We start from the raw sequence: 24774 nt of genomic DNA, 5'->3' as shown, positions 1-24774 counted from the left end.
CACGAAAGTGTTTTCTTACCGCTTCGGTTTGATTTTTCTTTTGCGCACCGTATGCAGAACTATTCACTTCAATGGGTCCGCAAAAACAACGGAAGGTACTCCGTGTGCATTCCGTTTCCGTATTTCCGTTCCACAAAAAAGTTGTGCATGTCCTATTATCGTCCGCAAAGCACGGTCTGAAGCCCCATTCAAGTCAATGGGTCTGCAAAAAATACAGAACTCACACAGAACTTATCCATATGTCATCTGTATTTTGCGGATCCATAATGTAGAAATGCTATGCCCAGCCCATATTGCTCATGTGTTTGGTGATTAATAAGTAACTGTTTCCGTTTCCGATACGCAAGAAAATGGATCGCATACGGAAACCATACGGATATGTTTTGTGGAATAACGGACCGGAAGAGGACTTAAATCCGAGAAAAAAATAAAACTTAGATACGGAAAAACGGATCAGTGAAAAACGGACCACAAAACAACAACGGTAGTGTGCATAAGCACTAAGAGTGTATTCACATGTGGCAATATGTTCCCTAGCTTCATTCATATGTATGGGACAGTCGCAAAAACTTCTGCAACGAATCTGCCGTGTGTGAATATACCTTAAAACTCTTCACAGTCACATGCTCACAGGGCAATTCTATACAATTTTAAAGGTGTTTTTTCCCATGTGACCGATGAACGTGATGTCACAGAGGTTGCGGCCTCTTCCAATAGCTTAGAATAGAGGGGTTGCCGGGAGTAAGCCCCTACCAAACAGATAATGATGATCTATCCAGAGGACAGGACTTCAATATCAAACTCCTGGAAGACCACTTTAACACATGCATTGTATGGTCTGTAGCAAGAGATGATGGTATGCTACTGTGTCTTCTACTTCTGAGCACTGTGAGATATATATATATATATATATATATAGAATCCGAACAAAAAATTCTTATAGGAGGGAGATAGTCCATAATCTGGATAACAGCAGTGAGCTCTCTGCAGGGGAATCTCCTATGTAATATCCACACTAACAAGCCATATGGAAGAGGCTTATCATGAGCGTTTAACCCCTTTAAAGCAGTGTTCCTCAGCTCCAGTCCTCAGGGTCCACCTGCCGGTTATGATTGGAGAATATCCCACAGAATGATTAACTATGAGTAAGTCCAGATGCATTGACAATAACTACATCAACCGCTTAGTACTATGGAAATCCTGAAAACATGACCAGCAGATGGGCCCTGAGAACTGGAGTTGAGGAACACTGGTTTAAAGGGAATGTGTCATACTGAGCAGGAGGTGCTGAGCAGTCCAGTGGGCGATCCCGCTAAGGCTGAGTTCACACGAGCGTGACAGATTTGGTCCGGATGCGTTCAGGGTGCGTTCAGTTAAACTCGCACCATTTTGCAAGCAAGTTCAGTCAGTTTTGGCTGCAATTGCGTTTAGTTGTTCAGTTTTTTCCGCGCGGGTGCAATGCGTTTTGATGCGTTTTTCACGCGCGTGATAAAAAACTGAAGGTTTACAAACAACATCTCCTAGCAACCATCAGTGAAAAACGCATTGCATCCGCACTTGCTTGCAGATGCAATGCGTTATTAACGCAGCCCCATTCACTTCTATGGAGCCAGGGCTGCGTGAAAAACGCAGAATATAGAACCTGCTGCGATTTTAAAGCATTGCAGAAGTGATGCATGAAAAAAAAAGCTCATGTGCACAGCCCCATTGAAATGAATGGGTCAGGATTCAGTGCAGGTGCAATGCGTTCACCTACTGCATTGCACCCGCGCGGAAATCTCGCCCGTGTGAACGCAGCCTAAGTGACTGACAGCCTTCCCTGTAGAAGTACAGCACAGTGTCTTAGCGGTCAGTCATTGCTTAGGACCACCCAGTGGACTCCTAAGCACAGAAAGAGCTGAGATTTAAATGAATAAGTTACAAGTTATACTACTACATATCAATCTGCACAGCTCCTCCTGATCTATAACCTACTACCCACAGATAGGACTGCATAGGAATCTGTCACTCCAATCTTGGACCATCATCGACAGCAGGGGTACACAACCTTTTTTTGGTCTGGGGGCCGCATTGTCACATTGCTCTATTTCAAAGGGCCAGAAAAAAAAAAAAAAAAAAAAAAAAAAAAAGGTAATCAGCACTTGTTTGCATCAGCCTATTACACAAGCCGATGAAAAGTGAATGGGGAGGAATGATCGCTACCACAATGACTGTTACCTCATTCAGTTCTGTTGATTATTGGCCGCACATTCCTGATTACATGGCGAGATGTGCTGACAATAATTGTACATCCTTCATCCTGATAAAACATGCAAATCAAGGGATTCCTTGTTTATCGGCTGATCTGCAGCAGGATTATACCGGCCAGATATCAGGAATGAGCGCTCCTAAGGACACTTGTTCCCAGTAATTCTCCCGAATATCATGCAGTGTAATGATTTTTGACAAATTCCTGCAGCATAGCCTTGAAACAGAAGATTCATACTTACCTGCTCCCTGCCACTGTCTCCATCTTCTGGTTCTGTTTACATCCGATATGGGCATAGTCACTTGAACCTCTCCAGCCAATGACTGGCTTCAGTGGTGATGTGGCCACAAGCAGCGTTTCACCACTGAAGTCAGTCATTTGCTGGAGAAGTGCTCTGGGACCGGAAGATGGAGACAGTCAGACAATAACCAGTAAGCACTTTCCTTCACTGCAGAGGACGGCGCTCACTGGTTATTACCTCCTCCTGCCCCCCTAGATATACTATAGGTGCCTTACAATAACAAGTAAGCACCTTCCCTAAGGGCTTGTGCACATGACCATTGTTTTGGTCTGCATCCGAGCCGCAAAAACCCATTCACTTCACTGGGGCCGCAAAAGATTCAGACAGCCCTCCATGTGCTGCCCACATCCGTTGCTCTGTTCCCAAAACAGTTTGCACCGTGTTTAACGGACCACAAAACATGGTATTGGTCATGTGCATGAGGCCTTACTAGTGGGTAGAGCACTTATTGGTTAACCCTTTAATGACCACGCCTGAAAAGGCCTTAATGACCAGTCACTTTGTGGTTTAGCGTACAGGGTTAAAACACTTGTAACTTTTTTAGTTGTTGGACTACCAAAATAACTTGCAGCTTTTTATTATATGACAAGGTGCTTTTTAATATATTTTTTAGTTTCATATTAGTTATTTTATATATTAGTTATTTTATATTTTTTGTACGGGAAACTGTACAATACTTTTTTTTAAGTCATTTTTATTCGAACTATAGATTATTCTTTAAATATGCAAATTATTATAATTAGTTCCCTATTTTGTTCTGGATAATTTTATTGTATAATATGTATAGTTTCATGTGAATAGGGTGATAATAGTGATGGCCATTTTTATTTTATTTTTTTAACTTATTTTTAAATAGATTTCTGCTACAAAAAGACCTTTGGTAGACACTGACTTTTTTTAGTTTCCTTTTTTTCCAATTATTTGTAGTTCATTTTAAGTTAATTACTTATTTTTAAAATATTTTTTTTGCCACATATATCCCCCAAGACATCATAAAAAGGCCGTTGGGGGATGGTGAACAATTTTATTTTGCACTTTTTTGTTTTTATTGTATTGCAATTATTTGTAAAATGTTTTAAATATAAATATATATATATATCTACTTATTTTTGTAACGCTGTATGTATGTTCAAAAGACCTCTGTGGGACGCTGACTTATACTTTGCATTTTCCCTTTTATTTGTATTTTTTTATTTTATTGTTTACTCAAATTTTTTCTAATTTTTTTCTTTTTTTAAATATATATAATATTTTAAAAAAAATATTTTCACATAATTTGTCCCCAAAAGGTATATGAAAGACCTTGGGGCACACAGACTTTATTTTTATTTTTTTACTATTTACACTGTAACTGGAGCATCCAAAAGAGCCCCAGTTACAGGGGAAACCAGCCTGCTGGGTCAGGAAGTGGGGATTTGTACAGGGCAGAGCCGATCAGGGTCTACTGACCCTGCAGCTCTGCGCTCCTCTGCCCCCAAGACACCCGGCGATCACGTGATCGCTGGGTTTAAACTGCAGAGCGCTCCTTGAGGAGAAGACAGAAGAGCTGATTACCTGTGCCTGCCTTCTCCTCGGCTACACCACTCTCACCAATAGCCAGGGACCCGTCCTGATCCAGACTCCTGCTACAATGCAGGGGCAGGAGCTGTCATCCTTCCCTGTGCGGCGCTCCAGGAATAAACACAGCTGATCGCATGATCAGCTGTGTTTCTGTCCAGCAGGACAGGGGCCGCAATTCTTGGCTCTGGGGGCTGCATGTGGGCCGCAGGTTGTGCACCCCTGGTCTACAGTAATTATAGAAGTTAGTGATTGTATCCGTGCTGTCTAGTGGATCTTTTTCTCTGCGCACATCCGTGCTAGATACCTAAAGAATCGGTTGCCACGATTCTCCAAGGTAAATAAATATTGCAAAACAAGAATAGTGGTATCAGCGCAGGAATAAAGAAACACAGTGGGTAAAGTCGAGTATCAGTAATCAGTACCTCTTATGATCGGGTGTGGGTTAGAGTTGTTCCAGAATGCTTCGATCTTCACAGTAATTAGCAATACAACATGGATAGCAAGTGTTCCTGCTCAACTTCAAAAATCGCGCGCGCCGCTCCGGCCGGCAGCTGGCGCATGCACGAAGGAGCGTGGTGGTGAGGGAATCCGGAAAGCGTAGTGTGTGACATCACAGCTAAGGTATGGGTGCTTCCAAGGGACGTCACACGCTACGCTTTCCGGATTCCCTCACCACCACGCTCCTTCGTGCATGCGCCAGCTGCTGGCCGGGGCGGCGCGCACGATTTTTGAAGTTGAGCAGGAACACTTGCTATCCATGTTGTATTGCTAATCACTGTGAAGATCGAAGCATTCTGGAACAACTCCAACCCACACCCGATCATAAGAGGTACTGATTACTGATACTCGACTTTACTCACTGTGTTTCTTTATTCCTGCGCTGATACCACTATTCTTGTTTTGGTCTACAGTAATACCTGAGAAGTACCAAGGATAAGGGGTCCAGATATCCTTTTTTTTTTTTTTTATCCTACTGCCCCTCCTCCCCCCCCCCCCCCCCCCATTCACCAGCTGTCAGCACTAAAATACATTGTCAGGACTGCTGTGCATGCGCTCATGAGTCCTCTCCATGGACAGCACAGCAATCTGGACTGTGTTTTTTAGAGCAGCATTGAGCGCTGACAGCAGGGGAACGAAGGGCAGTAGAAAAATACAAAACCGTGATCTGGACTCGATATCTGCAGTACTACTCATGTATTACTGTAGAGAATAGCCCAAGATCAGGGTGACAGATTACCTTAAAATTAGTTGTACGCTGCAATGTATAAAGGTGAAATGGGCTGTTCTTCCGCAAAACATACATATAGATGAAAATCCTGCTGGCAAACATTTTTTTAGGAAGGTAATTAAAAACTTTAAATAAATGTAGATCCTGCAGTGCCTTGCCATATACTGCAGATGACAGCAGTAGCCAGTATATCACAGCCTGTGGAGCGAGGCTAGGCTGTGGCTAATGAACTAAAGTATATTGGTTTATATAGTTTGTGGACTGTGAAAAAACTTCTTTCTTATTTGCAATTAAGCTGCCAACAAAAGTGTATTTTAATGATCCTGACAGATTTGCTTCACTTCCCTTTCCCATTAATTACCCCGGACTGGATGGTGGCGAGCATGCCGCTGCTCTTATTGACTGCTTTAGGAGTGTGGCCTGGACAAGAGGAGCGGTAAATGAAAGTCAGGTGCCTTCCACAAAATACTTGTCAGCTGCCCAATTCATTGAATTGACAGAGTAGGCTGTGGCCCGGCTCCAGTGACTGATGCGAACACTGACATGAGAGATCGGCAGTGACAGAGAATCAGCAATTAACTCATCAAAGCTTACCGCTAAAATGCCGGTTGTGTCTCTGTTGTGGGAGCGCAGGCATTAGCCGATGCAATCAAAATGTTCCTACAAACACACGTATATATAAGTGATGTCAGCAGAGTGCATGCTGGGAAAGTTCATCATAAGACGCGATGACAATGCATGCGAAAAATGAGCAGAATTGGATTTCTAAACATATAAGATTGTCTTCCCAACTTGTCAGCTACTGTATATACTGACAATAAAATTACCTGACTCCATCCAAATGTATTAGCATAGAAAAGATGACGTCTTGTTGCCAAGCGATCGAAGAAGAAAGCTTTTCTTGGATGTATTCTGTAGGCGATGGGAGACGCGTGTGTCCTAAAGCTGTGTGATCCCTATTCCAGGGAGTCATTAAAGGCCATGTACACCTTTGGAGGCAATTTTTTTTTTAAGATTCCATTTTACTCATTTTAGGCTAAAACACATTTCTTCAATTGATTATTACAAATAATGAGCCTGCTTGAAGTCCTAAGACACAGCATCATTGCTGACATCACGTCTACAGGGCAGGGTCCAGGAGAATGAGCAGAACACTGCCTCACAGGCAGAGCCTTACAAGCCTTACCACACAATTGTACAAAACGATTTGCCAAGTATCTCTCACTTATCGTGTAGCACTTGTAATTATTATGCAATTTTGTACTTTATATTGCAGTGAGTTGTCGCATTGCATGTTTTGTCTTTTAGTGTTGTTCCCTGCCATAGCAATGTGCTCCTGCGGTTTGGGATGTGCTGACTGACCCCCTTCTTTTCTTTCTAAGCCTTACCACAGCTGCAGATGTGATGTCGCCCAGTGGGAAATGTCACTTGTATCTGGCATTTAACAGTAGGGCTGAAACGATTACTCGATTGAATCGATTAATTAGACACAAAAAAATCCTTGATGCTAATTTTTTTAAATCGAATATTCATGTGTCTCATGTGACCACGGATCGGGAGTGCAGCGCTTGCTTATACTTACTTACATACTCATCCGCCGGCCCATATGCGTGCACCATGACCCAACGCTGTGTGACGTCAGGATGGCAGTGCAGCGCGAGGAGGAGAAGACGGAGGAGCTGTGGAGCGGCGCTCCTACAGGAAAGATAAGTACTGGCCACTCCATGTCCACAACGTCACTGCAAGAAACAGCAAAGTGGGAGTGAGGACGCTGCTATGAGCACACTGCAGAGATCTGGGGTGACATAGTGCGGGCAAGGAGGATCCAGGCAGCCGGGGGCTCCAGGCGATGCGCACTTGTGAGCTTCATTACTGCTGAGCTCAGGGCTTCGAGAGCCCGGACAGAATCTATGAAAAGCATCCTGATTGGGCGGCGGGATAGCGAGCAGCACTAACACTCCGCAGTCAATGATCTGATGGCACTGGGGGATAGTGGAGCTAATGGCACTGGGGGGAACTGATGCACTTGGGCTGATCGCACAGGGGGGACAAAGGGTGTTGGGAACTGATGGCAGGGGGTCTAATGAGTTTTTATAAAGGAAAACAGTCTATTAATAATTTTTTCATTATTACTCGATTAATTGTAAAAATAATCGGTAGAATACTCGATTACTAAAATAGTCGTTTACTGCAGCTCTATTTAGCAGTTTTCTCTTCAATATGCTAGGTCTTTAGTTTGCAGATCTCCAAGATCTGGTGGATAGAGACTAGCTTCCATCCCATCTGCTTCATAATATTCACTCAGAAGCAGCACCACGATCATGGAGGACATTACAAAGAAGAAAGTTTATTTAGCTGTGCAGTTTTATTTGCTGTAAGTGTGTGTCTCTAGTGTTCTCTTAGTTCCTGCACACTCCTAACCCTCCACTCTCTATAGATCTGTATGGTATGATGTAATCCAATCCTTCAGTGTGCAGCAGTTTTCCAAGACGGATTCCTCATGATTTTCAAAGACAAATTTATGTTAGAAAAGGTAAGGGGAAACAGATGATAACTAACAAAAGGCATTTGTCTCTGATCAGATATATTACAAAGTTTATTTTATTATCGATTTATGCAAAGTTGTGTTAAACATTGCTGATCATTAAAGCATTGCTTTTTAAGGGTACTTTCACACTTGTGTTGTTTGAGTCCAGCAGGCAGTTCCATTGCCTGAACTGCCTGCCTGCCTGATGCAAACGCAATCCGATCCTGATCAGGTATTTTTCAGACTGATCAGTCAGAAAAATGCATTGCAATACCTTACCAGTTTTACCGGCGTCATCAGGCAAAACGGATCAGGTATTTATTTATTTCACATTTTTAAAGATCTGCGCATGCACAGACCGGAATACCGGATCCGTCAATGTGGCAATTTGAATGCTGGATCCGGCACTAATACATTCCTATGGAAAAAAAGCGTTCAGTTTTTTGGGCCAGAGATAAAACAGCAGCATGAAGACATGCTGAACTGAAGACATCCTGAACGGATTACTCTCTATTCAGAATGCATTAGGATAAAACTGATCAGTTCTTTTCCTGTATAGCCCCTAGGACGGAACTCCTTGCCAGAAAAGAAAAACGCTAGTGTGAAAGTACCCTAAATTATTATTTTTTTTTTTAAATGTGTTGAGGTAGCACGTCACTTGTATGTGTCTGCGTATGGGAACACAATGTTTCTTCTTTTACTGTGAGTACATTATACCGGTAAATACTACAGATTTTTGTCCTCCAAACGAAATGTAGCCTGCACAGTGCTGTTTTTCCAGAAGATGGGCTTTTGTCTGCAATCTTGAACATCTATTGAACATAGCATTAGCTTCTGACATTTCAGGATGCCAAGGACAGCAGCCACTCAGTTTCCATGGGGAAACCGTCACCACCCCTTACACATTAGTAGTAGTGCGTGCTTCAGTCACGCACATAACAGCAGTAACCTCTTAGTCTCCTCTGGAAGAAAATACATTTCTGATGACGACCTTGAAACACCCAATAATTAATAGGGAACACACCTAGGACACATGCAGCAGATATCGCTCAAATAATATCTACTACTTCCATAGAGAAAAAAAATGTAAAATGTTCGGTTTAGTAATGCAATGCTAAATCTGTATGTGCCATTTTTACAGAATATTTGGGGTATGCACAGACACGGTGTAAAAATGACACAGCAAAACCTAAAAATGCATGTTTTACAAGCAAATTTCATGCTCAATTTATTTGTGGTGTGGATCGAGTTGCATATTTCATTTCATGCAATGAATGTCAAGTAAAAATCTTGGCATTTCTGCAACAGATCTGAAAATCTGCAGCATGCCTAAAATCCAATGTGGATTATTTACATTGCAAGTGAATAGACTTTGATAAAAGCCTATTCATTAACACTGTAGTTTATCTGTTGCCCAATGTGTCAACCCAATACTACCACAAATAGTGCTGATCCAAGAGGGGTATCCCTGAAAATGGACAGCCCCGTGAAATTGTCATTATTTGTTCTACTCGGCATGAAAAGGGGACAGAGCCGACTCCATCTGTGAAAACATATGACAGTGTCTGTGTCAACCGAAAACTGCACCTTGCTCTTGGGCATATATGTGGCATTAAAGGGGTTGATGGCCAAATGAGCTAGTAATGCCTATCCTGAGGACAGTCCATCACTTAAAGGGGTGGTGTAACTTCAGCAAATGGCATTTATCATGTAGAGAAAGTTGATACAAAGCACTTACTAATGTATTGTTGCAATTCATATTGCTTCTTTTGCTGGCTGGATTCATCTTTCCATCACTGTATACACTGATCGTTTCCATGGTTACAACCACCCTACAGTCCAGCAGCAGTGGTCGTGCTTGCACAATATAGGAAAAAGTGTTGGCTTCTCTAGTGGCCAGGTCTGTGGGAGCGCACATAGCGCAAGGTGGTCGTCTTAACCATGGAAACGAGCAGTGTATAATGTGATGAAAAGATAAATCCAGACAGCAAAGGAAGCAATATGGATAATCACAATACATGAGTAAGTGGCTTGTATTAACTGATATATGTTAAATGCTATTTGCTGAAGGGAGACAACCCCTTTAATATATGGGGCATAACCCCGTTAATACTAGGCTGAGTGCTAATTCTTATATTTTTTCTGCTGCATTTCTAGCAACACTTAGCTTTGTTTTCCTTCAATACATATGTTGAGTGGATTTCTATGGTCTGAAAAATGGCAGATAAAAGCACTAGAAAATATGCACTTGGCATTCATTGCTTCAGCAGCTTGCAAACAGGCCTGGAAGTGACTCGCCAGTCATTGTGACCAAATAACCCCATCCGCTATCAGCATATATCGCAGAAAAGCTCATCTCAGTGCTTTTACCTTCCAGTAACATGAAGCAAATGTAAAATAAAGAGCAAGATGCGCGCTCTGACATGATATGGGAAAAAAGCCTGGCGTTGTCATTTATCAGCAAGCACTGATTATGCACTGCGCTGGAAAGCACTGCCTGTGACATCCAAATTGTGATTCAGTGGCTGAAGGTGCACCTCTTCTGACAAGAGATGTTTAAGAAAGCACGCAGCTCAGAAGCCAGGTCAAAGTCGCTGACCTCCATCATCAAACTCCACAGCTCCAAGGGAAAATGAGTGGAATGTTCTGGCTTGAGCCTCCCACTTTCATGATGGCCAGTGGAGCTGAAGGAGCTGGTGCAGCGTGCGCTCTCTGCCCTCATCTACATGTCATTAACCTGCTGCCTCTCCATGTGGGTGAACACATCAGCGACCCAACCAACCTCAGCAAAATATTTTGTACTCAGAGACTCTGTGCTTTAATGGAAACTATCATACAAACAGAGACTAGGGCTGAAAAACAAAGCAGCCGTGCACTTGTATTCTGACCGATTTGCTTTAATGGTTGCATTTCCAGTTTCAGCAGAAAAGCATATGTTTCGAAACCGCCACCAAGATAAGCGACTATCCGACCACTAAACGCCCCATTTTCTATTCTGCTGATTAAAGACCAGAAGCAAAATAGCATTAAGGCTTCCTTTACCCCTACTTTTTTTTTGTGTGAATTATTATTATTTTATTTTCAGGATGGGGATTGGTAAAAATATTGATACTATATCATCAGGGTGCTGCCATACTATGACTTAATACCATGAAATTCATGCTTACTAGCACCATCCAGATAAAAATCTACTTTGTAGTAAATTTCATAAACCACTAAGGCTACTTTCACACTTGCGGCAGAGTGATCGGGCAAGTAGTTCCATCGCCTGAACTGCCTGCCGGATCCAGCAAAACGTATGCCAACTGATGGCATTAGTAAGGCTACTTTCACACTAGCGTTCGATCGGATCCGTCTGCATTATTTTAGCATAGAACAGCTAAGTGTGAAAATAGCCTCGTACGGATCCGTCCAGACTTTCAATGTAAAGTCAATGGGGGACGGATCCGCCTGAAGATTGAGCCATATTGTGGCATCTTCAAACGGATCCGTCCCCATTGACTTACATTGTAAGTCTGGACGGATCCGTACGCCTCCGCACGGCCAGGCGGACACCCGAACGCTGCAAGCAGCGTTCAGCTGTCCGCCTGTCCGTGCGGAGGCGAGCGGAGCGGAGGCTGAACGCCGCCAGACTGATGCAGTCTGAGCGGATCCGCTCCATTCAGACTGCATCAGGGCTGGACGGCTGCGTTCGGGTCCGCTCGTGAGCCCCTTCAAACGGAGCTCACGAGCGGACACCCGAACGCTAGTGTGAAAGCAGCCTAAGACTGATCAGGATCCTGGTCAGAAAAATGCATTGAAATGCCGGATCCGTCTTTCCGGTGTCATCCGGCAAAACTGATCCAGAATTTACTTTTTTTTTAAAGGTCTGCGCATGCGCAGACTGGAAGGCCGGATCCGGCACTAATACATTCCTATAGGAAAGTCTTCAGTTTTTTTTTCGCCGGAGATAAAACCATAGCTTGCTACGGTTTTCTCTTTTGCCTGATCAGTCAAAACGAATGAACGGAAGACATCCTTATGCATCCTGAATCCATTACTCTCCATTCAGAATGCATGGGGATATGCCTGATCAGTTATTTTCCGGTATAGAGCCCCTGTGACGGAACTCAGTGCCGGAAAAGAAAAACGCTAGGGTGCAGGAGGCCTAAAAGTAATACAGAGTTTCCAGTAGTTGGACCTCCGCCATCTGCTCATCACTGAGGGACCTGCTTTATACTGTTACTTATAAGGGTACTTTCACACTAGCGTTAGAAGAATCCAGCAGGCAGTTCCGTTGCCAGAAATCCGTATGAAAACTGATTATTATTTTTTTACGGATCCGTTAGGCTTATGCATTGAAATACCGGATCAGTCTTTCCGGTATCATCCGGAATAACGGATCCGGTATTTAATTTTTACAAAGCTAGAAAGAACTGTGCATGCACAGACTGGAATACTCTATGGAAATTAATGCCAGATCCGGCAAGTGCGGTACTGTTTCGGGATTTTGGCCAGAAAAAAAACCTGCAGCATGCTGCGGTATTTTGTCCGGTCAAATACCGTACAAGGGACAGAACGGAAGACATCCTGATGCATACTGAACGGATTGCTTTCCATTCAGAATGCATTAGGACAAAATGGATGCGTTTCTTTCCGGTATTGAGACCCTTTACCGGATTTCAATACCGGAAAAGAATAACGCTAGTGTGAAAGTACCCCAAGTCACAATACTCTGAAATACTTTCAATCTGTACTGCAGTACTGCCCCTCCAAGGGATGGAGACCCTCAAAGTATCTGTGTTAAAAAAGCACATCTTTGCTACCCTGCAACTGCCTGTGAAGAATGACAGTCGTCATGTAAAATGGAATCCTACTAAAGTGCACAATAACATTGCAGACTATTGCGATACAAAAGATCCTTTTTGTGATAGGATGATCACAAATATCTGGAAAAATGGTCCAGAACAGTCAAACATCTGTGGTGTCAATGAAGACTTCAAGACGTTCTTCATGCCCCTATTGATAGGATGCTTTTTGGACATTCCTAGCTATTGGATCATTTCTTCCATGACGATGAGCAAATTCACATTTTCAACTGGGATTAAAAGGGCTTTCAATGTTTTTATTTTTATTGATGACCTATCCTCTGTATAAGTCATCAGTTTCAAATCGTTGGGGGTCTGACACCCGGGAGGCCCGCCGAAGGTAGAAGCGGGGCGTATAACAGCTGTGCTTGGTATTGCAGCTCAGCCCCGTTCACAGATCATTGTGCCATTTCCTTAGCTACAGTGGGATGCGAAAGTTTGGGCAACCTTGTTAACCGTCATGATTTTCCTGTATAAATCGTTGGTTGTTACAAAAAAAAATGTCAGTTAAATATATCATATAGGAGACACACACAGTGATATTTGAGAAGTGAAATGAAGTTTATTGGATTTACAGAAAGTGTGCTATAATTGTTTAAACAAAATTAGGCAGGTGCATAAATTTGGGCACTGTTGTCATTTTATTGATTCCAAAACCTTTAGAACTAATTATTGGAACTCAAATTGGCTTGGTAAGCTCAGTGACCCCTGACCTACATACACAGGTGAATCCAATTATGAGAAAGAGTATTTAAGGGGGTCAATTGTAAGTTTCCCTCCTCTTTTAATTTTCTCTGAAGAGTAGCAACATGGGGGTCTCAAAACAACTCTCAAATGACCTGAAGACAAAGATTGTTCGCCATCATGGTTTAGGGGAAGGTTACAGAAAGCTGTCTCAGAGATTTCTGCTGTTTCCAGAGTTAGGAACGTATTGAGGAAATGGAAGACCACAGGCTCAGTTCAAGTTAAGGCTCGAAGTAGCAGACCAAGAAAAATCTCTGATAGACAGAAGCAACGAATGGTGAGAACAGTCAGAGTCAACCCACAGACCAGCACCAAAGACCTACAACATCATCTTGCTGCAGATGGAGTCACTGTGCATCGTTCAACCATTCGGCGCACTTTACACAAGGAGATGCTGAATGCGAGAGTGATGCAGAGGAAGCCTTTTCTCCGCCCACAGCACAAAAAGTGCCGCTTGAGGTGGGCTAAAGCACATTTGGACAAGCCAGCTTGATTTTGGAATAAGGTGCTGTGGACTGATGAAACCAAAATTTAGTTATTTGGCCATAACAAGGGGCGTTATGCATAGAGGAAAAAGAACACAGCATTCCAAGAAAAACACCTGCTACCTACAGTAAAATATGGTGTTGGTTCCATCATGCTGTGGGGCCGTGTGGCCAGTGCAGGGACTGGGAATCTTGTCAAAGTTGAGGGACGCATGGATTCCACTCAGTATCAGCAGATTCTGGAGACCAATGTCCGGGAATCAGTGACAAAGCTGACGCTGTCCCGGGCGGGATCTTTCAACACGGACAATGACCCTAAACACTGCTCAAAATCCACTAAGGCATTTATACAGAGGAACAAGTACAACATTCTGGAATGGCCATCTCAGTCCCCAGACCTGAATATAATTGAAAATCTGTGCTGTGACTTAAAGAGAGCTGTCCATGCTCAGAAGCCATCAAACCTGACTGAACTAAAGATGTTTTGTAAAGAGTAATGGTCCAAAATACCATCAACCAGAATCCAGACTCTCATTGGAACCTACAGGAAGCGTTTAGAGGCTGTAATTTCTGCAAAAGGAGGATCTACTAAATATTGATTTCATTTCTTTTTTGTGGTGCCCAAATTTATGCACCTGCCTAAATTTGTTTAAACAATTATAGCACACTTTCTGTAAATCCAATAAACTTCATTTCACTTCTCAAATATCACTGTGTGTGTCTCCTATATGATATATTTAACTGACATTTTTTATCGTAACAACCATACAGGAAAATCATGACGATTAACAAGGTTGCCCAAACTTTTGCATCCCACTGTATCTGAACCAGTTAAATGGTGGTGGATTTTCCAAAATAACAGAAGAAAAAAAAAAAGAAGAGGAGTAGAAACAAGGAACATAAAAAGTGTGAAGTTCATTTAGTCCATTTATTGTATGAGAGAGTACCGGTAGATACAATCGCGGAAGTATTGGAAAAGATGGTCTTTTTTTATTACATTTGACAGCTTTTCTACTTGTGTTTCCGCTATCTGATTTATGATAAGGAGAGTGGTTTAAGAATACTCATTTATGTCAGAGCAGTCAAGTTAATGGCGACACCGCTGCATTAAATAACACTTCTGTGCCTCTATTGTGGGGCTGGCATTGAGGTTTATACACTGTTGTGTCTGAAGAACATAAAAACGCAATAAACAGTGAAGGGGATTTTTCCCTTAAATTTCAGTCGCAATAACTTTATACAACATCAGAAAACGAACAAAAGCAAGTAGCCTGTAAAACTCTAGAATAACCTAAAACTCTATAAGTTATCTATAACCTAAAAAATACTTGCATAAACCACTCTAGATCCATAGACCATATTACATAACTAAACCGTGCCACCACCTTCCTTGTTCCTCTAGACCTGCGGCCCTCCAGCTGTTGCTAATCTACAACTCCCAGCATGCCCTAATAGCAGTAGGCTGTCCAGGCATGCTGGGAATTGTAGTTTTGCAACAGCTGGAGGGCCGCAGGTTGGGCATTTTGGAGAGTCAGACCTAGTGACATCTTTATGAACCCCTTTAAAATGTTTCCTAAGCTTTTGCATAGTTTACAATTGAAAGTGCTGTTCCATCATTAAATATCACTTTCTTTGTATAGATCATAAAACTACTATGGTTTCCCATTTATATGTTGTTGAAAAAGAGTTGAATGATTTCAGGTCTCTGCACAGTGATCCTCTGGCCAATGGCATTATGTTAGTCAGGGCAGGAGAAGAGCCCCTGCTGTAGCATGGCAGTAGAAGACTCCTTCTGCAGGGGGCATAAGAAGGGACCACGTTGTCAGCCGCCAGAATTGGCATTGAAATTGGCAGGGAAGAAAATCCAAAACCACATCTAAAAACGGATGGAAAAAAAGAGTCAGGGGGAAAAAAATAAAAAATAAAATAAAAAATGATGTGGAGTTTTTTTTCCCAGCACAGGAAATACTCCATGTGAACATACCCTAAAAGAAGAATCTCTGGTCCATATTAGACTGTGGTCACCTCTGCAGCGGAGGCTCATTTCACAGACTTTTTCATATTTGATGGAAAAAAACGCACTTCACGCAGTGACAGATACCTCGGTGGCATTTCTTGGACACCATTAGAAGTCAGTGGGGTCCAGCAGGTACCATTGGTGTCAGTGATGTGAGGGATCCGGCTTCTGCAGAACCTGAATAATATGGTGTGCTGTCGCAGATCGTGCATTTATCGTCAAAAAGAAGGAATGTTCTTCTACTCAGAGTAACACAAGCACAGGCATAAGAAACACTATGAAGGTGAGATGATAAAAACAGACAAGTGTTCAACTGACATGGTTAGGTCAGCGGCGCAGAAGATAAGTAAATCAGTCATGTCAAGTTCACTCTACACCCATACACACAAAGAAGTGGGAATGCCTTATCTCCAGCACTGCTTTGCTGATGAGAGGGGAGCAGATGCTACCAGGCTACATGCTACTCCCTGCGAATCAAGTCCTAGAGATAAAACAAGAGTCTGGAGATATCCAAAGCAGACCTCACTTCTTTCTAACAGATTAGATAATGCAGCTGATTCCAAAGTACGTACAGGGTGCCAAAATCAGCATCGACATAAATGAATGAGTGACGTCTTCACAGTTGGCTATCAGCTCCTGTTAGCTGCTTTTTCACATTTCCGCACAAGTAGCTGCCTAATTTCAATTTGTAATAACATTAACATAACTTATCCACACATTCCATGGAAACTGTGTTTATTCGGTAAAACATTGATTATAAAGGGAAAATAAAGCTGGCACCTAGCACAAATCAACACCATTACACCCTCACAAATGGTGCTGTGACTATAGATCTGAATGCCTAGTTCCCTACTGGGTGATGAGGGTGCTCAAAGTTTGTGATGTTTAACATATCTATTCAGCGTTCTGATATTGCATCTGCTAAAGGTACAGAATTAAAAGCCAGAAATTCGGACTGCCTACAGCCACCACTAGGGGAAGCTCAGGAGCCTTCTGCATACATTGAACTCAATACAGATGGGTGCAGAACGTGTATAAAGTCACCCTGGTGATAGAACAGAATTCTATCATTTAAAAGGGGTTGTCCGGGTTCAGAGCTGAACCCGGACATACCCATATTTTCACCCAGGCAGCCCCCCTGAGCCTAGCATCGGAGCATCTCATGCTCCAATGCGCTCCCTTGTCCTGCGCTAAATCGTGCAGGGCACAGGTTCCTTTGTTTTAAAAAACACACCAGTTCCAGTGCTAAATCCCGCCCATCAGTGCCGGTAATGTCACTGGGGTTCCTGAAAGCCCCATGGAAAGCCCCGGAACGTCACCGGATCTAAAAAAAAAAATACCTTCGCCCTGCGCGATTTAGCGCAGGGCCAAGGAGAGCATCGGAGCATGAACTCCTCCGATGCTCATGTCAGGGGGGCTGCCGGGGTGAAGATGGAGGCATGTCCGGGTTCAGCTCTGAACCCAGACAACCCCTTTAACTCTATGTCTGAAGGAGGGCAGTTTGTTGGAAATGTAAAATTAATCTGCACAAAATGTTGGCATTAACAGGCAGGACTTCACTTTGTAGCTAAGTTCACACAATGCAGCAGCATTTCAGTTGTCATGTCATATGAGTATAGAGTATGAGCTACTTTTGGGTAAAGATTGGCTGAACGAAGTAGCCTTAAAGTGTACATGTATATCTCAACAAGCCTAATATAGATGGTCCATAAGCTGAGACCTGCACAGATTGTTGAGATGCCCATAGCCCTTCAATAGCTGTCAGCAGAATAACCGTTCAGCCATCACGGTTCTACCTCTCCTTATTCCCCACACAGACATTTAGTTTGGCCAAACATTATGTGTTATCAATGGGGAAAGAGGAGAAAGTCGCTGCCAGAGAGAGATTACCTCGTGGGAGAACAAAAGAATTGAGAAAAAAAACTAAACATCTGTCGAGTGAGAGCTGGTTAGCCTCCATGCACATTACACTGTCGGCCAATCCAGGTGGAAACAGCAGGTTTGGCTGAAAATACTCTAAGGCCTCTTTCACACGGGTGGTGTGGGAAAATGTGCGGGTGCATTGCGGAAAACATGTGCGATTTTTTTCACTGAAGTTCTGGCTTGGGATCGGTGTTCTGTAGATTGTATTATTTTCCCTTATAACATGGTTATAAGGGAATATAATAGCATTCTGAATACAGAATGCATAGTAAAATAGCGCTGGAGGGGTTAAAATAAAATACAAAATAATTTAACTCACCTTAATCCACTTGATCGCGCAGCCGGCATCTCTTTTGTCTTCTTTCTTTGCTAGTCCATCACATGATCCATTACCATGGTAAAAGATCATGTGATGGATCATGTGATGACCGGAGTGACGTCACAACAGGTCCTGTTCCTGCATACAGCAAAGAAAGAAGACAAAAGAGATGCCGGCTGCGCGATCAAGTGGATTAAGGTGAGTTAAATTATTTTGTATTTTATTTTAACCCCTCCAGCGCTATTTTACTATGCATTCTGTATTCAGAATGCTATTATATTCCCTTATAACCATGTTATAAGGGAAAATAATAATGAACGGGTCTCCATCCCGATTGTCTCCTAGCAACCGTGCGTGAAAATCGCACCGCATCCGCACTTGCTTGCGGATGCTTGCGATTTTTACGCAACCCCATTCATTTCTATGGGGCCTGCGTTACGTGAAAAATGCACAAAATTAAGCATGCTGCGATTTTCACGCAACGCACAAGTGATGCGTGAAAATCACCGCTCATGTAACCAGCCTCATAGAAATGAATAGGTCGGCATTCAGTGCGGGTGCAATGCGTTCAACTCGCGCATCGCATCTGCCCGTGTGAAAGGGGCCTAATGTGTATGAGGGCCTTTAGAAACATCAGTAAGCTGCGGCATTCAAGAGGTCTTCTCATCTCTCCCAACTGCAAACACATACATGCTTGGCTGGCTGAGTTGATATGTGTATGAGGGAAACGGGGTTGATGGATGCATGTGTGCCTTTACGCTGGGTTCAGACCTGAGCGTTCGCGATGGAGCGCATTACAGCGTTTGCAATCACGCATACAGAGACAAGCGAACGCCCATTGTCGCGTATTCCCGAAAGTCTATGTACGGGAACGCGCGACAAGACGCCCCAAAGAAGCTCATGTACTTCTTGGGGCGTCGGGCGTTTTACAGCGCGATCGTACGCCATGCCGATAGGGAAGCATTGGTTTCTCCTTATTGAGCGTTTTACAGCGTGTAGGAACACGCTGTAAAACGCTCAGGTGTGAACCCAGCCTTAGGGCTAGTTGGAGATACAGAAATGTCCATGTGAAGCTGATTAAAGCTAAACAGGTATGGGGCTCTCTGGGTCCTATCTGGTTTGTTTAGTTCACAACCCCGACCTCCTGGCCTGTCCTACTGACCTCTCAGAAGATGTTTAAAGGCGCACGGCATCTTACCTAAAGATTGCAGGTCTCATTTACACCGACCTTGACGCTTGTTTTTGTGACCATCATGATGTCCTACCATAGTACACTACGTGCTTTAATTACTGTTTTGTCTTTCGAGGGTAAAACTCTGGATTTTTTTTTACTCTTTTTGTCTTCTTTGTTTCTTTTTTTTTATTTATTTAAATAGGAAGACAAGAGTTGGAAATAATAAATTATGAAAACCTTGTACTTATGTAATGCTTTTCATCCTTATAAATCAAAGGCCTTTGCAGACAAGCTTTATACATCACTGCAATTATTCCTACAAAATTATAATTGCTGTAACATAGAAAAGATTCTGTTAACCCCTTTAGTCAAAGACTAAAGTGAATACAGGGACAGTGATGCAAAGAACACAGCTGTCAGGTATTCTTCTTCTCCCAGACTGCTTATTATAGGCTAAAGTACACAATATCCGTCTGATTAAGCTGTCAATTACATCACATTTCTTTAAAACCTAAGGCTTATAAATAATACATCATGCATAGTGATTATGGGCTATTTTTTTATATTGCAGCTACACACTGACAGCCATACATTATAGAATCTGAACACAGTGTCTTGACAATGCAGTCCAGGCTGGATAGTGGATAAGGCCTACAGTGCAATGTACTGATATAATGGAGAGGGTCACACTATTGGCAAAAGTAATTGTGACTTGCAATGAAATGACATGCACAAGGTAATATTCTGTGGTACGGGTACACTATATTCTGCCTTCTACAAAACCATTACCTAAAGACACAAATGAAGAAAGAGGGTGCCTTTCTTCAGTTATTGGATTTGTAAAGCACTATAAGGAATATGTCGGTGCCATATAAAGATAAAGATTTGCAGTTTTGGAAGCCAAAACCAGGAGTGAATAAAAATAAATAAATAAATGGAGACATCATATCTCCAGGTTTTCCAGGCTTTTAATACTGATCACCTGTCCTCAGGATAGGTCATCAAAAATCAGATCGGCGCGGGTTCCAACTACCGGCACTCCCGCCGATCAGCTGTGCCGTCTCCCTTCCTCCTCGCTGCTATGTCTACGGCAAGCAGAAAGAGAGAAGGAAGACGGCACACACGCACTGCACGTGCATTCCCTTTATACAGCTGATTGGCGAGGGTACAGGGTGTTGGACTGCCGATTTGAGATGCAGTACATGCATCTAAAACTACATGCAGAAACTCGACCGTGTGGCTGTACCCTAAGGCCACTTTCACACGGGCGAGTTTTCCGCGTGGGTGCAATGCGTTAGTTGAACGCATTGCACCCGCACTGAATCAGGACCCATTCATTTCTATGGGGCTGTTCACCTGAGCAGTAATTTTCACGCATCACTTGTGCGTTGCGTGAAAATCGCAGCAAGCTCTATTTTGTGCATTTTTCACGCAACGCAAGCCCCATAGAAGTGAATGGGGTTGCGTGAAAATCGCAAGCATCCACAAGCAAGTGCGGATGCGGTGCGATTTTCAGGCACGGTTGCTAGGAGACGATCGGGATGGGGACCTGATCATTATTATTTTCCCTTATAACATGGTTATAAGGGAAAATAATAGCATTCTGAATACAGAATGCATAGTACAATAGGACTGGAGGGGTTAAAAAATAAATAAAAAATAATTTAACTCACCTTAATCCACTTGATCGTGCAGCCCGGCTTCTCTTCTGTCTTCTCATTTGCTGTGTGCAGGAAAAGGACCTGTGGTGACATCACTCCAGTCATCACATGATCCATCACCATGGTAAAAGATCATATGACGGACCATGTGATGACCAGAGTGATGTCACAGGTCCTTTTCCTGCACACAGCAAATAAGACGACAGAAGAGAAGTCGGGCTGCGCGATCAAGTGGATTAAGGTGAGTTAAATCATTTTTAATTTTATTTTTAACCCCTCCAGCGCTATTGTACTATGCATTCTGTATTCAGAATGCTATTATTTTCCCTTATAACCATGTTATAATGGTAAATAATACAATCTACAGAACACTGATCCCAAGCCCGAACTTCTGTGAAGAAGTTCGGGTTTAGGTACCAAACATTCCGATTTTTCTCACGCGCGTGCAAAACGTATTACAATGTTTTGCACTCGCGCGGAAAAATCGTGCATGTTCCCGCAACGCACCCGCACCTTTTTCCACAGCGCCCGTCTGAAAGAGGCCTAAGGGTAAAAAACCATATAATTTCCATATGTGCTTAACCTTCCTCCACATAGTAATCCCCCCTTGTTACACAGGGGATGTTCAGATGCCGGCTGTGCACCATTCACATGACCCCCACCATGTCCTGCCCCTTCCTGTAAGCTGATGGGTAAGGGAACAGTAGGATTCTAGGGTGCATCGCATTTGTGCAATTGAAAATACTTTCCCTAGTATTTCCTTAATATTTTTTCAAATTGCCTCAAAATAAAGAGACTTAGAAAAAAAAAAAAAATTGCATTAGTAACAGATCCAAAATCGAAACCTTTAGGGGGTCTACTAGGGTCACATTACACCTGCAAAAAAAAGGTGGTTTATAGCACAAAAAGGAGATTTGAGATTTCATTATTTTTCACTTCGGCTCACGCCCAGCAACAAAAGTCCCACCAGCGCAATCATGAGAAAATGAAACAAATTGGGAAGTAAATCCTCCCAGCCAGTGCAACCAACAACTACCAAGCCCTAGCCCTGGGGAAGATGCGTATATAATAGTCTTTGGCTGGTTTCCAACTAGTTATGCAGCCTCCAAACACTGAAGCAATTCTGACATGTGCTTTATTGGAAAAATAGAGCTGGTTATTGTTTCTACAGTACTAGAAAGTACGGCCCGTGAACGTATTAGATCAGCTGAATCCAGTTATTTTAGTAGCATCCAACAATTCTACATATACATATACTCCAATACATAAGAATGCAATACAATTTACTGAAACTGATCACTCCAGCATTGATTGGGAGGTAGACACGAAGGGTCCATTCACACGTCCGTAAGTGTTTTACGGTCCACAAATTGCCGATCTACAAAACACAGATAACGGCATTTTGCGGACCCGCATGGTCAGCCCTATTATAGAAATGCCTATTTTTGTCCGTGATTATGGGTAAGAATAGGACATGCTCCATCTTTTTTGCGGGGCCGCCGGACAGAAATACGGATGAGGACAGAACACGGTGTTCTGTCCGCATCTTTTGCGGTTCCATTGAAATAAATGGGTATACACAATTGCGCAAAATTGCGGAACGGAGGTGGACCCAGAACTATGGATGTGTGAATGGACCCTAAAGCTGGATAGACAAGGCACGATCTTTGAGCTGATTATCGAGAATGAACGTTCCTACAAATGCTAGTTCCTGACCTAGATCTGCCTGTCTAAACATGCCGCTGATCATCAGATGAATGAACAAAATGCCTCTGTAGGACAACTCAATCATCGTTCCTGGGCAGCATATCATGCGGTCTAAACAGCACTCTGCTGCCCAGGAACAATGATTTTGTATGGGTATGAGTTAGCAGTAGCAATCACTCGTCCTCATACTGTGGGGGTGATCGCTCCATGTAAATGGATCTCCTCACCTCCACTGAACGAGTAGCTGTTTGTCGAGAAGAAACACTTCCTTCCCAACTGCTCCTCGTAGTATCTCAGTCAAATCCAAGAATGCATTTCCCTTAGACTCCACACTATAGTTTAGTCAGCTCCAATCCATGTTTGGTTCCAAATCTACCATACAGGAGAGCAAACATGAAACCCCCATAATCTTTCACTTTCTAGTACTACTGTTGTATGTGAAGCAAAGATTAGGGGTGGACGATATGGCCTAAAATCTATATTGCAATATAATTTTAAGGATGTGCAATATGTGATATATATTGCAATATATTCTATATTTCGGAGGGTTAAACTTTTTTTTTTTTGTCTTTTTTAAAAAATAACTATTAGCCTCCTTAGGGGCTAGAACCCTTGTCCTATTCACCCTAATAGATAAGACTTCACACTCTCCCTGCTGCCCTGTGCTTTGTGCACACAGCAACAAGGAGCTCACAATGGCAGCCAGGGCTTCAGTAGCATCCTGGCTGCCATGGTAACCGATCGGAGCCCTGCGATTACAATGCTGGGGCTCCGATCAGAAGCTGCCGCCCTAGGGCCACTGCCACCAATGATTTAATCATGTGTAGGGGGCGCAATTAATATAATACTTAAAAAAGGGGGAGTAGAAGGGAGGGGCTGTGGCCACTGTGCCACCAATGAATATAGTTAATATGCCTGTATACAAACGTAGCCTGCATGTGCCGGCCATATCCCATACCTGGCCTCTATTACTGTGCGCAGTGATCCAGCGCAATTAACCCCTCAGGATCACAGCGTGCAGTCATAGATACCTGGTATGGGATATGGCCGGCACATGCAGGCTACGTTTGTATTCATGCATATAAACTATATTAATTGGTGGCGGAGTGGCCACAGTCCCTCCCCTCCTCCTCCTCTGTTCTCATTGGTGGCAGAGTGGCCACAGTCCCTCCCCTCCTCCTCCTACTTTGGTCTCATTGGTGGTCAGCGGCAGCCGCATACAGTGGGGAGGGAGGGACTCCCTCCTTCTCCACAGTGCTGACTCAGGATCACATGGTGCACGCCGAGAGGCGGTGCATGCCATGTTCTACCGCAATATGGCGATATAAACAAAATCTCTATCGTTGGCCAAATTTACAGTTTCAAGAAAATGTATGTGAACCCTTTGGAATGATATGGATTTTTGCACAAATTGGTCATAAAATGTGATCTGATCTTCATCTGAGTCACAACAATAGACAATCACAGTCTGCTTAAGCTAATAACACACACACAATTAAATGTTACCATGTTTTTATTGAACACACCATGTAAACATTCACAGTGCAGGTGGAAAAAGTATGTGAACCCTTGGATTTAATAACCGGTTGCACCTCCTTTGGCAGCAATAACTTCAACCAAACATTTCCTGTAGTTGCAGATCAGACGTGCACAACGGTCAGGAGTAATTCTTGACCATTCCTCTTTACAGAACTGTTTCAGTTCAGCAATATTCTTGGGATGTCTGGTGTGAATCGCTTTCTTGAGGTAATGCCACGGCATCTCAATCGGGTTGAGGTCAGGACTCTGACTGGGCCACTCCAGAAGGTGTATTTTCTTCTGTTTAAGCCATTCTGTTGTTGATTTACTTCTATGCTTTGGGTCGTTGTCCTGTTGCAACACCCATCTTCTGTTGAGCTACAGCTGGTGGACAGATGGCCTTAAGTTCTCCTGCAAAATGTCTTGATAAACTTGGGAATTCATTTTTCCTTCGATGATAGCAATCCCTCCAGGCCCTGACGCAGCAAAGCAGCCCCAAACCATGATGCCCCCAC

The 24774-nt window shown here is 43.1% G+C and overlaps 1 protein-coding gene across 1 annotated transcript in view; it reads right to left on the bottom strand.

Moving 5' to 3' along the window:
- CRIM1 (cysteine rich transmembrane BMP regulator 1) overlaps positions 1 to 24774 on the bottom strand; it is a 703894-nt gene that overhangs the window by 430494 nt on the left and 248626 nt on the right. The gene's annotated exons all lie outside the window — the stretch shown is intronic.

Source organism: Bufo gargarizans, chromosome 4 (genome assembly GCF_014858855.1).
Source record: "Bufo gargarizans isolate SCDJY-AF-19 chromosome 4, ASM1485885v1, whole genome shotgun sequence".
NCBI lineage: Eukaryota > Metazoa > Chordata > Amphibia > Anura > Bufonidae > Bufo > Bufo gargarizans.
The sequence above is the reverse complement of the archived record's forward strand: the minus strand, read 5'-3'. Positions and strand labels throughout refer to the sequence as shown.